The sequence below is a fragment of the Epinephelus fuscoguttatus genome, linkage group LG14 (genome assembly GCF_011397635.1).
Source record: "Epinephelus fuscoguttatus linkage group LG14, E.fuscoguttatus.final_Chr_v1".
NCBI lineage: Eukaryota > Metazoa > Chordata > Actinopteri > Perciformes > Serranidae > Epinephelus > Epinephelus fuscoguttatus.
The window spans coordinates 30,329,456-30,346,250 of NC_064765.1; the positions used below are offsets into that span (position 1 = coordinate 30,329,456).

Genomic DNA, 16,795 nt, shown 5'->3' on the forward strand with positions numbered 1-16,795 from the left:
TTCAATGACAGGGAGTAGATATGGGCCAATTGCATGTACGACCCTTATACTGTTCTGTAATGCCGTCTTACTGTGATATTATGCAGGGCTTGCATTGTACAGTACGGCACTGTACTGTAATGGGCTTTTTTATAGCATGAATAGTTATTTTGATGTTGTTATAGTATGAAATATAGATCATAGTATATAGGCTATGTCTGAATACGTTACCCTGAATCCTTTTGAAATCCTTTTGATTCTGCCCTGCTACCTTTGCACTGACTCTATCCTTTTCCATTCCTTTATCATCTGGACTAAGCACATACTGTATATTTTATAAGTTTGATCAACCAAGTCAGACTTTCACTCAGAAATGACATGCTCAATAAATATGAGAGACTGAACGGACATACAGCACAAACTGGGATGAAAATGAATTAGTGAAATGCATAATATCACCATCTTCCTCATACAATGAGGTGGGAAGCTGACATTCAGCTTGTGAGAGTATGTGCCATCTCGCCAATGAGCTTAGGAAGGGGGGGGTGGGGGGATGTTTGGTCCCTGTTATGCAAGATGGAAATGAGTTTGCCACGCTTTGCTGTAGCCAAGCTATTTTGGAACGGCTCACATCGGAAAACGCTGGGCCGAGCAGGAAAATTAGGTCATTTACAAGAGCAGGGCAGTGCCTTCTTTCGGCAAGCGAGCGGTGGCGAGGGCTAAGACTAAAGAACTAAAACGTGTAGCGCTATTTATTCAGGGCAGGGGGTACACAAATTTGAGAAAAATGAACAAGATGCAGGAGCTTAACACAGGCAAAGCAAACAAGCGTTTTAACAGAGACCTGGCAATGACCTGAATACATTGCAGCAATGGAAGGGAAGCGAGAATCCAGCTCTGAGTGCATAGCTTCAAATTCCTCCTGCATTTTGTAGCAGATCACACTGCACACTATGACTTTCTTGTCTGTATGCAGAGACCGATGCTGACACAGAGGGTCTGATTTATTATGCATGGGACTGTGGGGCGCAATTGGTGAGGGGGAATGAGAAACGATGGCATCCTCCTTGTTAACAGTAAATATGTGATCCATCCGCCTTGTTAACCGCTGAACTGAGATGAAGAAGTGAAGGCAAAACTTGCCCCCCCCCTTCACAGTTATATTTGAACTAATCATCCACTAGCAGGGAAAATCCTGTTACACAGACCAGGATAACAATGGCACAGAGATGCATTGCAGTCAAGAGCCAGAGCGAAACGATAGACAGGGAGGGTACAGAGGGACACAACATTTTTTGGGAGACAGAAAGGCGAGGGAGGGGCAGGAGAGAGTGTGTGTGCAGCGACAGAAAGAGAGAGACAGGCGAAGATAAAGGAAATGACAGAGGGAGCAAAGGAAGGACAGACAGGGAGAGGGTACATGAGGAGAGACAGAGCAACTAGAACTGTGTGTATGTGTGTGTGTGTGTGTGTGTGTGTGTGTGTGTTGAGGGGAGTTAGTAGGAGGGCCCAGAGGTGCCTTGTCAGCGGTTTCTGGGGGCCATGTCTGAGGAGGCCTCCAGGTGGCAGGTGAATATGCCCTAGTTTGAGGAGCGGCGTCTCTGTCTACTAACACACTGGCTTGCGCATACACAGATACACAGGAGGCATGTGCACAGAGCATGTAAACAAACGCACCAGTCTTTTAGTACACAAGTAAATCTTTTCCCTTAATCACACTGATTATTTAACTCTATATTCTCTCCCACCTTATTTAGCCTAAGTACAGGTATGCATTGTTGAAAATGGATGCCAATGGTTAGCTGTTAATCGGTTAACTGGTGAGAATATTTTGACCAGTTAGAAATTAGGGATGGGAATGAGCACTCAAGCACTCGTTTGGAAGTCAGTTTTTCGCTCAACATATAGAGTAAAAAAAATGAATAAAAATGTATTTTATTGTAGAATTGTAAGCAGTGTATTACTTTGCTCAGCACCTCCTTGCCCCACTGTCCCTCTCTGTTTATGCTGCAGGAGGGTGACCTCCGCAATGTGGAACAGGTGGTAAGAGTCCGCATACACACACACACACATGACAGAGTGTGCTGTTGGCATCACATAGCTAACATTACCTATCAGTTATTAAAGAGATAGTGCACCCAAAAATGAAACTCACCCATATGCCGAGGGAGGCTCAGGTGAAGTTTTAGAGTCCTCACATCCCCTGCGGAGATCCAAGTGGAGAGTGGGTAGCAGCACAACTCCACCTAATGCAGGGTGGGTGCCCCAGATTAAAACGTCCAAAAAACACATAATTGAAACCACAGAATATCTCCATACTGCTCGTCCGTAGTGATCCAAGTGTCCTGAAGCCCCGACATAAAAATTTGTTTGCAAAAATGTCATTTGAACTCTGTTTTTAGCCTCATTGTAGCCTGTAGCTCTAACTGCCTCTCTGTGCGCAAGACCGTGAGACATGGGCACTGCCTTCATGTGTGTTCACGTGCTTTCACTGGTCTTGAGCGCAAGCGCACACACGTGAGCTCGGTGTACACAGAAGTAGTTAGAGCTACAGGCTACAGTGAGGCTAAAAACAGAGTTCAAATGACGTTTTTCCAAACAACTTTTTATGTCAGGGCTTCAGGACACTTGGATCACTACGGACGAGCAGTATGGAGATATTCTGTAGTTTCAATTCTGTGTTTGTTAGACATTTTAATCTGGGGCACCGTCAGCCTGCATTAGGTGGAGTTGTGCTCTTACCCACTCTCCGCTTGGATATCCACAAGGGATGTGAAGACTCTAAAACTCTACCTGAGCCTCCCTCGGCACATGGGTGAGTAGATAATGGCTGAATTTTCATTTTTGGGTGCACGATACTTTTAACAGGTTTAACGACAAAGTAGAGCGTTAAACTCCTTCAGTGCTGCGTCTAACCCATGTAACAGCAGCAACAGAAAGATGGCTGATTTTTCCCATGTTAACTCTCACTTGGTTTAATAGACAAATTAAAGCCTGGTTGCTCAATAAATGAAAATAAATAAATTGCACTTGTTTTCTGTTGTCAGACAATTAACATTCCCTTTCTAACATTACTTATGTTTCTTTTGCAAGTACTACTCTATAATAATTCCATTGTTCATTCATTCATTTCCGTAACCGCTTATCCCTGTTGGGGGTCGCGGGGAGGCTGGAGCCTATCCCAGCTGACATTGGGCGGGAGGCAGGGTACGCCCTGGACAGGTCGCCAGACTATCACAGGACTAACACATAGAGACAGACAGCCATTCACACTCACATTCACACCTACGGACAATTTAGAGTCACCAATTAACCTGCATGTCTTTGGACTGTGGGGGGAAGCCGGAGTACCAGGAGAAAACCCATGCTGACACAGGGAGAACATGCAAACTCCATGTGAGTACCTGAATATGAAAGTTACTTAAACTTATTGTGCTCAGCCTCCAGTCTCCTCCCAGGTCACCCTGGTGGGTGGGTTGCTCAAATTTGATCAAGAAACACCCTTTAGCATTGACAACTATATTATCACTGTTAGCTCCGTTAGCACCATAAGCAGTGTCAGCACAGCTAGTGGTGCTAATATAGTTAATAGTGCCAAAGGGATTTTAAATCTGACAGTCAATGAAGCACCTAAAAAGAAAGACCTCTTGATTTGCATGTCATTTCACTTTTTTATTTTTCTCAAAAATTAACCCATTACCCATTAATTAGTTACCCATTAATAGGTGTCAAGCCATCAAAAGCAAATTTAACCAAAACTGACACCCTTAGTTTTCATAATGACATATTTATTCATGTCAATATTAGGCTTTAAATTGCACTGTTTTCAAAAACAGACGACTTAATGTTATACCTTAATCACTTAAACCTCTCTCTGCTTGTAAAAGGAGCAATAGACAACATTTTCTTGCCTCTGATGACACACTGAGATTGCATTCTCTTGCCTGTATGAGATGGATTTACTGATAACTGAGCTTTTTTGACAAAATATCCCACTGCACAAGAACTGCACTCCAAAAAAAAAGAAAAAAAAGATACAGTGATCGATTTGACTCAAATGCACACGACAGAAAGACAGATTATCTAAACTAAAATGGACTCTCCAATTCAAAGGATCATTCTGACATCCCTTAAAAAAGAACCAAATCAAAAATGAGCGTGCTCAGATTGTTGTCTGACACAATCCTTTCTGCATCTGAGTTTGATTTTCGGAGCTCGTCAAAGCAAGCCATAAGCACTAAGTGGTCAAAACTGAATCCAAATCATTGTTCCCCAAACAAAAGCTGTATGTTCATGAAACAAAGTTATTGATCTGTGCTGTGTTTTCCTGGGAATTTTGTGTGGAAGTGTGTGTGTGTCAATATTTATGCATCTATGTCTGTTTATGTTCCAACTGTTGCCTCAACTTGCATGTTTGCATGCATGTGTACACATATCCCTGCCTGCAATAGCGCGTTTGGTTCCGCATATGTGTGTTTTTGTGTGTGCGTTCGATGAGCCGTCAGTCCTAAAGAGGGGCTATGCTGCTGTCATGCGATGACACCTCTTATTTGCTGCTGTCCTGTGAAGCGGAGCTGAAGGCAGAGGTCAGGCCACCCTCACAGAGACGCTGCGACTCAGAGCACATCATGTCTGCCTGCCTCCCAACGCTGTGGTGTAGGCCTGAGCCCGACACACGCTCATGCATAATACAGTCACACACATTTATCCGCATACACACACACACACTGCTCGCCTGAGCTCCACACACCAGTCGCGTTTATTTGAATTTTCAATTACTTCTTTTCCAACATGCCTCAATTAGAGCTATTCAGTCCACACAAAAACTGTACAGAAAAAATAACAGGATCATTGTCTACAACAATAACTACTTTGAGTCCTGATTGAAACAAATAGTACTTAATACAATGCCCTCTTTAGTCAGCAGTGCATACAGGTCAGGATTTATATTCAGCCCATCCTGCACATCAGTGCCTCTATGGAAAAGGGGAACCAGGATGAAGCCTGTATGAGGAGACCTGTAATACGCCTGCTGAATGCAACACTACACTCAATAGTCATCTCTTCTCCCCACACCTCCAGCCTCCCCCCATTTGCTCCTGTAGGCCGTCCATTCGTCTCGGCCGGTGTCACATGCCGTCATCAATTACCCATTAGACAGTGTAATATTCCCCCAATATTGCCGGCGTGTGACTGGGAGATTTTAGAGTGATCAAAACCGACAAATCTGATTTACAGAGCTAGCATAAATAAGGAGATTGTGCCCTCCCTGATTGCCCTGTTGAATAATGGATGCCTGTTTGGTAATCATTTTCCAATATCACACCACTTTCCCCTAGACTGGCCTAGCAGAGTCCTCCTTTTTCTTGTCTTTTCTTTCCTCTTTACGGCTCTCTTTTTTCTTATCTCTTTCTTTCTTATCTCTTTCTCTGTCTTTCCTTCTATCTTTACTCCGACATTGCTTCTTGTATACACTGATATGCTGGAGTTTCCTGAAACAGCCTACCAGTGGCTCAAAGATTTACGTGGACAGTTTGTGTCTTTGTCTACGTCAGTCTCTGACCCAAAGTGTCCGGGGACTTTCTTGACTTTCAGTAGTGATGCTACAGTGATAGCGTCATTACTGAGGAGGCGGGTGTTGTTGTGATTGAAACATTTTGTTTTCTGATTCATCTTGCCATTGTTTAGAGAGAGAAAATGTCACAGGTGCAAAGTTACAGTTGATACAATTTGTAAAAGTTTACGCAAAATATGCAGGCTAAACTTGAATATAAAGGTAAAGCAAGCTAATCTTTCTTTGATCCAAACATGGCCATCCCAGTGTTTGCAAGTTTTCTACTTTTTTTTCAAAGATGCATTCTAAATAAGAGCGTGACGGACAAAATGCATTTCTCAATTAGAAAATCAATATTTATGTTTGCTATGTTTTATCAAAATACTGCATGCTTAGAAATATGATACCTGCCTACCACTGTATACATATACTAACATGGCCAAACATCCAATGGTTGCACACATCATTGTCCATTCAGCATGTCATGTTTCAACTACAGATTGATGGATGTGAGCCAAACTAGCTAGAATTATAATCACTGATATTTCTTCTAACCTGATGGTGTGTGGAGGCAGGGGCATCAGGGGACTGGATGCAGAAACCATACCTTACAAAAGGCTTAGCAGGGGGCACAAGCGATCAAATTGCCTGCTTGTGTACCTTCCCTTTCTATCATGGTTTGCATACACAACCTTCAGTTCATACTAAATGTTGTACTAAAACTAATTGCGATCGTATGACAACAACACAAGCAGTCTCAAGGTCAGCGCTTTGATGATATCGTAGCAGCGCTCTAAACAGCTGCTCCGGTGCTCTTTGTAATATTCTTCAAGGCACAGTTGTGCCTCTAATGGGAAAAGGCCAAACCAGGTTATGAAAATCCTTATTTACAGCTAGCTGCCTGGCTGTGTGAAGTAGGTCACAGCAGCTCCTGAAATGGAACGAACCTCGCTCACACCGTTTAATACTTTTCTTTTGAATGCTTGCTGCCTTACAATGGCACCTGAGGGAAAGACACAGACACACTGTTTCCACTCCTCCTTAGCAAGAGCGTCTTGACCCGGCTGTTAAAAAATGTGTCTGCACCCTGTGGGAAAGTCCAGCTTTTACCTGACAAAACAAATAAATAGGCTGCAAACATCAGCTACAAAGCCTGTAAATACCAGGGCAGAGGTTTAGCTATTAATACTATTAGGAACATTCCAGCAGTTGTATTTCCAGAGTAGCTGAAATGGCCTCTAGTGTCTAAGCATGAAAAGATGCAAAGCAAAATAGCCCAGAAAGAGTCAGGACACCACGTTACAATACATGATCCCAATGTCCTGCAGGTCAGGCAGGCTAATACAGTATAAAGCTCCTATCACCTAGTCTGGCACTTTATGCTCATCATCATATGCTTAGACATTTGCAACTTATACAATATGTCTGACAGTACTGGATAGGTGTGGGGCCTGAGGTGTAGGTGAGTGCTGTCCCCTGGGGTGATGGATGCCTGTGGGAGGCTGTTATGCCACAAGGTGAAAATGTCCATTAATCAGCCCCACTTCCTCCATTGCCGTGGCTTTCCCATTACCAGTGCACTCCGAGCAGGCTGATTGGTTTTTAATTGGCCTGCCCGCCAGGAGATAGATCATGTTTTCCCTGAGGAAAGGCACGAAGGTGTGTGTATGGTGGGGGGCACCCGTGCTATCTCTTGAGGGATACCCACAGTAAAATTCTCTTTATGCACCTATTTTACAAAAGGATGAAAAAGCAGATCTGGGTGGTCACCTATCACATACTGCATATTGTATGTATACACATAATACTTTTGCCAGAAACAAGTAAAAAAATAAAATAAATATGTGCACAGTGCAAAGCAGCAGCGATAAGCTAGCCAGTGGGATACACATATGCACTAAAATGCAGGCTCAGCCAGACCGGCTTAACACAACAAAGAACAGAGAAGCTCTGATTACAGCATACACAGTGGTAGCATGATTTCTCCTTCTCCTTCTGACACCAATACTTCACTTTGTCTTTACATAACAAATAGTCGTTTGCTGCTGCGTTAATGGTCTGAATATCGAATACAGAACCTTTACATTTCAGTGGTGATATGACAGCTACCAAGTATGCAAGTAATTGTATGAGCACATCTCCCTACAGTACAAGTAGCATTAGTGTTTGCAGCTGCAGTATCTGTATCTGTATTTTTGGTAATTGTCAAGCCAGACATTTTAGTTATTAAATACAATTGTTTCAAAATGTAGTATGGCTAAAGTTAAAATCTCCAGTGGCTGTTAAAAATCATGACTTTTGGTCTGAATGATGACTGTGCCATAATTAATAGCCTGTAGCAGCAAGCGTACCAAGGATGCATGTGTGAAGGACACGGGAGCAGCTACATCTTACACTGAGCAGACGTCAGTATTGACATTGTGTCTGCTCAAATAGATCAGTCCCCTCTCTGCCATAGCCTGACCACGTCATTGAGGCTGATTGGAAGAACACATTGATTCCCCATGGTATCTCCACACAGGTTCACAAGGATACACATTCATCACACAACCACGGGCTGATCCTCTTGGCCTTTGTACAAGTAAGGAGGAGAAAAAATAAATCTCTATTCCAATGAAATTAACATTTGAGAGAAAATGTTTAAAATAATCCCAGCTGCTGCTTAATCGATTTGTGTTGTGCTATGATTCATCGTAAGGAGAGCAGACAGCCTGCATGGCGTGGGCAAATATACTGCAGGCCAGCACTTCTGTAGGTGCGCCACAGTCTGGCGTCAAGGGCAGGTGATGTTAGAAGGCCAGCCTGTAAGCCCGTCTTAGCCTTCACCGCGGGGAGAGAGTGCGATCTGCACTGTGTTTGGGAGATATGCTCCTGGTGTGGAGCTGGAGGTAGCATGGTCTACTGGGAGCTGCATCCAGTACAGCGGAGGCTGCAGATGGGAGTTATTTTCAGAGACTGGCCACTGGTTCTGGGTGTATAAAGGGATGTAATTCAAGGTTAAATCATCTTCGCCAGTTTGTTGGTAAAATACAATTTACAATTTTGTAATATCTACTTTTTGTATTAGTAATCAAATGTTGTAGTTATTCATATTGTGACTGGGTTGAAATGCATTTCTTCTATACTGTGGTCTCCTCTGATACACATGATGTCAGCAACCGCTTCCTTTTCACATACCAGAAAGGAGCTTACCAAGGAAAGCAAACGAGGTTCACACAGTTTTGTCCTGATCCTATCCCCCTTCCAGGCTTTAAACCCCAAACAACAGATAGGAGTAGCTACAGAGGCAACGATGTGATCCGTCCCTGACTTTCCCACCCACAAACTAATTCTGCTTATTGGCTCAATGTAAATAAAAATTCTGTTTCTTTATGTATAAGTTAACCTTAAAAAGACTTGTCGTATAGACCAAAAACAATCACTTCAACTGGCAACCAACCCACTTGTTTATTTCTGTTATCATAAAGTAAATGCATTTAAAGACACAGAGTTATATACAGTGGTCCAACCTACCTGATGTTTCTGCTGTGTTTATTTTATGTAGTGTTTTGCTTTGCTAGCATCTTTGATTGATCAAATCTACCTGCACAGAAGCTGAGCAATGTACTGTTGTGGACAGGGGCTGCAGCTAAACATATTTTTCTAAAAAGACCCATCTAAAAATCAATACAGGTTTAAGTGTAAGCTATATTTGGAATATTTTCTTCACTTTACCTTACAGACTAACCAATTCAGGCAGTGGTAGACCAGCAACTCCCTTATTCTGCGAAGTAAAATTACTGTGTTTGTCAATTGAGTCTGGTGGCGTTAAGATAATAGCTTTACTTTCCCGTCAGAAAGAGCTGTCTGCGGCAAGGTAAAGTGGGGACAATATTCTAAATATAGTGAACACTTAAAGTTTTTAAGTGGGCCTTTTCTTAAGTGTCTAAAAACTAACTAATTAAGGCAGTGTTTGCTCAGCACTTTTTAATTTCATGTACTAATGTGGGGGGTTTCCCTACGAAACTTACTGCAAACAAACATTGTGATTCAGTCTATACTGCACCTGTTTCCTTTAAAATCAGAATTAAGCAACACTAAAATGTACATGTATATGTACCTATATTTACAACTGCCAAAGTATTTTTATATATTTTTTAATATATTGTAATGTTTTTAAATACACGTTTTGGCTACACAGTACTTCCATATGTGAAGGCATTTGTAAAAGTGACCACCACAGTAGATCACACAGACAGTCTAGCATGAATGCAGAGTCATACTATGGTACTGCATGGCTCAGACATGCTAAGCATAGCGTGTGGATGTGTGATCCAGCCACTCAACATAGAGGCTAATATTAGCGCATGGCTGCCCCCCCACCCCACAGTAACCGATTGCATGCAGGGGATCCCCAGGAGGCTTTCTGCTGCTCATTCATTAGGCTGCTGAGAAATAAGGGACATACAGTATCTCCCACGCGAGGCTGGAGTAAAGACCCCCACCCATCCATCCATTAGACTCAGTCTGCAGCTGTACATGTCTTTGAAAAATCTGCAGTTCTTTTTGTCACATTATTACACAGTATGTAGACATAAATGTTTATATATTTACAGTTTATACCAATAAAGAATCAAATATGAGCACGCTGAGCAGAGGTTGGGACTAACTGTCCCACATTACAGTACCTAATTACAATGCATCTGTACATTTCTTATGACCTTACAGTCCATATTCAGCAATCCCATCAACACCCAATTTCCTCTCCCCTCCAGCTCTGACTAGACTGTTGTGATTATGAGGGGCTGGGTTCTTCTATCATACCAGAGAGAGACAGAGAGAAAAGATTGGAGGCAGGGGGGTTCCCGCAATGTTGGTCGCAGTAAGACCCGGGTAGCGTGCTTTCCCTCTATAATTTAATCACATTCAGCTGTCTCCCTGTCCTCGGCTCGCTCAGCAAAGCACATCAGGCACCATGGTGGCACACACACGCACACAGTCGCACACACTCTCGGCACACCAACACGAGTCTCCCCCTAACAAGCAAGACATTTCCTTCCTCTTCCAGCTAAAGGAACATCCCAGAGAACATGACTTCACCTCATGCCAAGCGGCTTGTCCCGACTGCCTCAATAAAGTGACACAACCCCTCTGAGAGATACAGGGCACTGAAGGACACTATACTTAACACAAGAGCTCACAATTTGGACAGAAACTGTAATAAAAGCATTAACAATACTGTGGAAATTGTGAGAGGATGGAATAGCTGCAGTATTCACCACCTTCTCTCTAACGATTCACAATAAAAGACTGAGCTCAGACTGAATCTATAAAACTAAAAGGTGTACAGATACCAAAAATTGATTGTGAAAAGAAGGCATTTACTATGCCTACATCCTGTAGGTTGATTTTTTGTGATATAAAAATCTTCTTGGTATGGGGAACGCACTGTTACAACCTCTCACTGTATCCCCAGATGTCACAAACATTGTCTCCATCATTTGTTGACATGAGAAACATTCATTTTGACACACTTTGGGTAAGGGAGAGTAGACACAAGTATCTCACTTTGTATCAGACATTTGTTTGTCTTGACAGAATGAAACATGTTGCCGCGCATCTGCCTTAGCTGTGTGTGTGTGTGTATACAGTATATGCCACCCACGGGAACACACACAAACATCTGCATTGTCTTTTTTCACAGACAAATCAGAAAAAATACTTTGTGTAAGATGAAATATAGAGGGACTAAGGGACTCATGCACATGTGTGTGTGTGATTGTTTATATGCATGCAACTCAACCAAAGAGTTCACTCTATTTGAAGTTGGGAACTCAAGCTCTCTTCTAACTTCAAATTCTCTTCTTTCCCTCCTTCAGTCTCTTCTCTCAGTCTCTATTCCACTACTTCTAATTGTTTTCTGGTAGTCACAATGCCTCAACTCCCTGGATGACAAACAGCGTCCTCGCTACCTCTTAGACCTCAGACTAACATCAAATAGAACACATTGCACAACAGGAGAGACTGATCTTAGCAAGGGATAAAAGCACCAGAGTAGCAACCAAATAAAATAATAAAAAAACGACATTTTATAATAATAACAGTACTGTATTCAATAGCTAAACAAATGTATAGTGATAACAAATGCCCCTAGAATATTGTCCAATCCTCTAACACAGCTGAAGTTTGCAGTGCAGCATTATCTACAGCAGGAGCACAAAACTTACAGAACAAACTTTCAAATGGGTGCTCACAGCAGACTGAAACTTCTACATGCCTCTTAGTGAAATAACACTGCATTCAAGAGGGATAATTAAAATTATTAATATTCAGTAGGTAAAGCAATTCTAGAGAGTCAAGAGCAATGTAACAAAGACACAATATAAGCCATCCCAGAGCTACGCGACAAGAACAATAAACTACCAAATCACCTTCCTCAGCCAGCTGTTACTTTTTCTCACTTAACTCACTGCACCACTGCCACACGATCACATTGCTAAACATCTGAAGAATCAGTAACACTAAAGCGATGAACACAAGAGAACTGTGTAGAATTAATGATCAGTTTAAAGCAGCACTCAAATATAATCTTTGCAAGACTATACATGTACCTTACATCTTCAATCAGTGCAAAGCAAAGACACAAGATGCCCTAAACAAGCCAAAGTTACCTACCAACTGCAGTCTTCTTTTTAAACTTTTCCTCCTGCTCTCCAGAATGCGCTTCCTCTCCTTTTTCAGTCTTTCCTTTACTTCTGTCCCTTACTCTCTCCCAATTCACTTACTGTGCTCACTGCAAAGTTCTGCTCTCCTCCTGCATGCAAATCATTTTTACGACTTGAGAGATGACTGGGAATGAGGGAAGGAGGGAGAGCGAGAGGGAGAAAGGATGACAGAGGGGTGGAGGAGAGGAGATAATGGTTGGAAGGCAGGCGACCAATGGGCCTGGAGCCTAATGGAAAAAGGGAATCAGGACACACCAATGAGGCGCAGCCTGGAGAGGGAGAGGGAGAGAGAGAGAGCGCGAGAAGGAGAGAGAGAGAGAGAGAGAGCGGAGGAAACGGGCGAGGGAAGCAGGGATGGCGTGAGCACAGTCGGGAGGAGACGTTGTAACGCAGACCGAGAAAGACACTGAAGGAGAGAGAAAGCACACTGGGAGTGCACAGAGAAATAGAGAGAGGGAGAGAGTGCAGAGCTGTACGTAGCGGGTGTGCACGGTAGGTGGAGAGAGGCAAGCATCCCAGGCGAGATGGAGAGAGTGCAGATCAGAGAGGGGAACAGAGAAAGAAAAGCACAAAGAAAGAAAGAGGAGAAGAAAGGCAGGGAGAGGAAGAAAGAAAGGGAAAGAAGGAAGGAACTGACTTACCTGGGTACTGCTAGTGGCATCCTTCACACATCGCCTCGCAGACTCCACACACACATATACACATGCACCCACCCCAGCGATACAGGCACACGCCGCGCTGCCGCTGAGACTAACCAAAAGCAAAAACAACAAAGGAGAGGACTGCCAAAGCCGACTGGTATACCCTAAAGCAATCGTGCCTGTGTGTGTGTATGTGTGTGTGTGTGTGTGTGTGCGCGTGTGTGTGTGTCTGTATATGTGTGTGTGTTTGCGTGTAAGTGTGTGTGAGTGTCAGGGAGAGAGGGTGGGAGTGTGTATGAGCATGTGTTTGTGCTGGGAGGCGAGGGAGAGACGGTTTGAAGGAAGCTAAAATGCTCTCTCTCCTCTCTCAGTCCTATAAGCTGAATTGGTTTCCTCCTCTCTCTCTGTCTCTTTCTCCCTCTATCTGTGTATCTCACTCTCTCTGTACACTGTGCATGTATGTCCTCCAACACTCAATATGTTCTCTCTCTCTCTCTCCCGCTTGCTCTCTCTCTGCCTGCTGATGTGCCCTCCCTTCCCCTTCTCCCTCTTATACATTTATTCAGGGCTGCAGACTGTCTGCTCCCAGAGTCAGTTCTTCCCACGGGCCCTGGGTAGAGATGAAGGGAGGCAGGGAGGAGGGAAGGGAAGGCAAGGGAAGGGAAGGAGAGGGAGAATAGAGGAGGGATGGGTGAGCCATGTGGAGCATGTGCAGTGCATTTATTTCAAATGGGAGAGACACAAATTTGTGCTTTTAAAAAGGCAAAATGAGCTCCACTTGTGGTTCAGTGCACATTATTTGGCCTGGGATCATTCAGAGAGCTGAGAGAGATACAGGAAGCAAACTTAAAGGAAGTCTCTGGCTGAGCGCTGGCTTGCTGTTAATTAACACTTTTTCCCCCCCATTCCAGGCTTCGAGGCTGGCTGAGCACCAGAATTAAGAGCGCAGAAGATAAATGAGTATTGAAACAGGCTAGTTGTAGCCATGTGTTCAGTGATGAGCACCGGTAATGCACTGCTCCCAAACAGGAGACAATATTTACAATATAATCATGCTCACACCATAAAGAGGGTGACATTCATGCGCACTCTTGTGTGAATGAAAATGGGAATAACAACGTGATGATTTCCATATTTACCCAGATATGCAAACACAGAGAATGCTAATTTGATCCCTGAGACATCATCATAATTAGATTATAAATTAGGTTCATTTCTTACCGGACAAGAGGTGCTAATTCATTCATTTTCCACCAGTGGGGGAGACTCAGCTGAAAAATGCAGCAGCCACCCTATAGGCACAACAGAATATTGGGGATTCTCATATGCTCATCTGACAGCGACAAGCAATAACATATTCAAATAAATTCATATTTACACATTAATATTCAGAATAACATTCAAAGACATGGACTTGTGTTGCGCTCTTCCAGTCCAGTATACATGTATACAAGGCACATTGTTTTGATCTTCCCTATAATAGTAAACAAATCAAATGCCATACAGCAGTATTTTACAGAACCAACAAGCAGTGCTCTCTCCAACAATGCTGCCAGGCAGCTGAGGAAGGCATGATAAGTACTCTGGTGGGTTGGGACACAGATGCCCTCAGGGCGTTTAATATTAGCAATTTCAAATTCTTATTTGGCTATGTTAATGCCAATCAAGCACAATTAATTTACCCCACATTCTTAAACAAATAAACAAAGGGGAGAAACGTGCATGAATAAGGAAAATGCCGGTAATATGAGGAATCACCACACATTAGGAAAACTAGCTGGAAATCAATGTTTAAGCTGTTATTGTATTATGATACTCACTCATGGATCAGCATAAAAAAAGAGAGGTCTCACTAATACAGCAGAGAAATGCTATCTGTAAAAATATGGATATGAATAGGCTTTTGTAGGCAGTGGGTCCCTTCAGCTGAATAAATGATTACGGTATTAATCAGTCTGTGGTTTAAGCAGCTGCAGAAAAATTATGTGGGGAATTTTGGAACTTTTATTTGCCCTGATGTGTTTGCTGATATGGCTGTGTAAATAATTTAAATGCATGGGTCTGTAACAAAATTTTACATATTAGAAAGCTAACATACCTGTGTCAAATTAACGATATTAAGGTGTAGAATAACTAAAGATAATTCTTTTATTAACCTAAGTATTTAATTGCAGGTGTTTTGAGTAAAAAAAAAACTATTTTTTTTACTAATAAGGCTGCATTAGTGTTCACCTTTGACTAATATGGTTTCCTTAAGGCTCACAGTTAGTGTGTCATTTCTCTGAATATGAGCTTCTTTGAACCTTCTCACCCACTCTTACAGCGGACATTTTGACATCTAACACAGGTGTTAATTGATTACATGATTAGCTGCATTCGATTTATGTGTGGAAGTGCCAAAAATGTCGCATGAAGACCAGTTCAAAAACGTAATGGCGTTACTAATGCTAGAAGACAGGACATATTTGACCAATTATAAAAGTATTATGATGCTAACATTTTATAAGACATTTATATTATGTCAGGTGTATGACAACTATCTTACTTACCGTCATTGTAATGTCAACTTTGCCAAGCAAAAACTAGCTTAAAACATGTTAGCCAAAACTAGCTTAGCACCTGTTAGCCCAAACTAGCTTAAAGCCTGTTAGCAAAAACTAGCTTAACATAAATCACCTCGTCACGAAGTTATCACATAAATCACTCTTTTCGGTATTTTTAGCACAACAAAGGCAGACAAATAAGAAGAAAAGGTCTAGTAACGTAATGTAAGACGAAACAAACGTTTTAAAGTCAAACAAAACCGAGTTATTCAAAGTTTTTGTCATACTTTCCTCAATGGTACGTTAGCTTACTTAACACAGTCACACGGGTCCATGTCATTGGTTCGACAGCCCATTAATCCGTCTGTCCGCGGTGCTGAACGGCTCGCGGCGGGCGTATGGTGCGCCGCGATCGGCTTGAGGCGGAGCAGGCTCACGGTTTATGTGTTTTCACTTTCATTTTCATTTTAACCCACACCATGATGATGATGAGCCATGATTTTTATGCCTAAACCTAACCAGATCTTAACCACAGAGCATCATGATGATTTTGGAACGGACTTCGGAACAGTGAGTTTAATATGGTCGGAACAATGGGCTGTCAAACCCATGCGCAGTTCCCAGTCAAGACTGGGAACACGGGTAAGGCTAACTATGCTAAACAAACAGACAAACAGAAAATAATTTTGTATATCAATTATTGACTCATGAAATCCCTTTGTTTTTGTAAGCATCACATAGGCTACTGATACAGGAGACTAGTATATCAGGCACCTGTGTTTCAAACCATGTCTCACTGCAGACATGCTGCAACAACAGATTAATGCTTAATATAAAATAATTTATCTAAATCAACACAAGAAACAATATTTAATGTGGTTAAAGCAGGAAAGCCAATAAACTGGTCTGCAGTAATATATAATGAACAATATTTTCTGTCCATAGCTGCTTTATACAAGGCTATATGAAAAGCTTCTCCTTCAGTTCATCAAATCCCTGCAGCATCTGAAGGCAGCACCATTGTCATGTTAATAAATACACAGTCTCTGAGAAGTGCCACCAGAGTGCTGTACCTTTACACACCACCCTTACACACTGCTGTTCACATTGTTTACCTTCGGTACTTCATACCTTCATGTATGTATTTGTGGATCAGCTTTTCTCATTTAATGTTATCTCTGTTAAATCATCACACCTGTAGGCATGAGCTGCTCTTCCCTTTTGTTTGGTGTCTTAAATGTGCATGTGGCATGTCAGTGATATATTAAATGATTTTAAGTCATTATAAACACCTGGACTTTGATAGCTCATATGTTGCAGCCAAATTTCTGCTCATGTTCAAAACTTTCGGCACATGTGTTGTCATAATATAAT

The 16,795-nt window shown here is 42.3% G+C and overlaps 1 protein-coding gene across 6 annotated transcripts in view; it reads right to left on the reverse strand.

Annotated features, from left to right (window-relative positions):
* The window catches only part of myt1lb (myelin transcription factor 1-like, b), a 129,232-nt gene extending 113,345 nt beyond the window's left edge, over positions 1-15,887 (reverse strand). For 5 of the 6 annotated variants that reach the window (XM_049595488.1, XM_049595490.1, XM_049595487.1 and 2 more), the window contains exon 1: positions 12,188-12,857. The gene's annotated coding sequence lies outside the window, so the exon portion shown is untranslated. Of the gene's footprint in view, positions 1-12,187; positions 12,858-12,878; positions 12,988-14,099; positions 14,171-15,733 lie in introns of those variants that run through there. The other variant, XM_049595486.1, reaches the window with a different exon arrangement.
* Between the last annotated feature and the right edge of the window lie 908 nt (positions 15,888-16,795).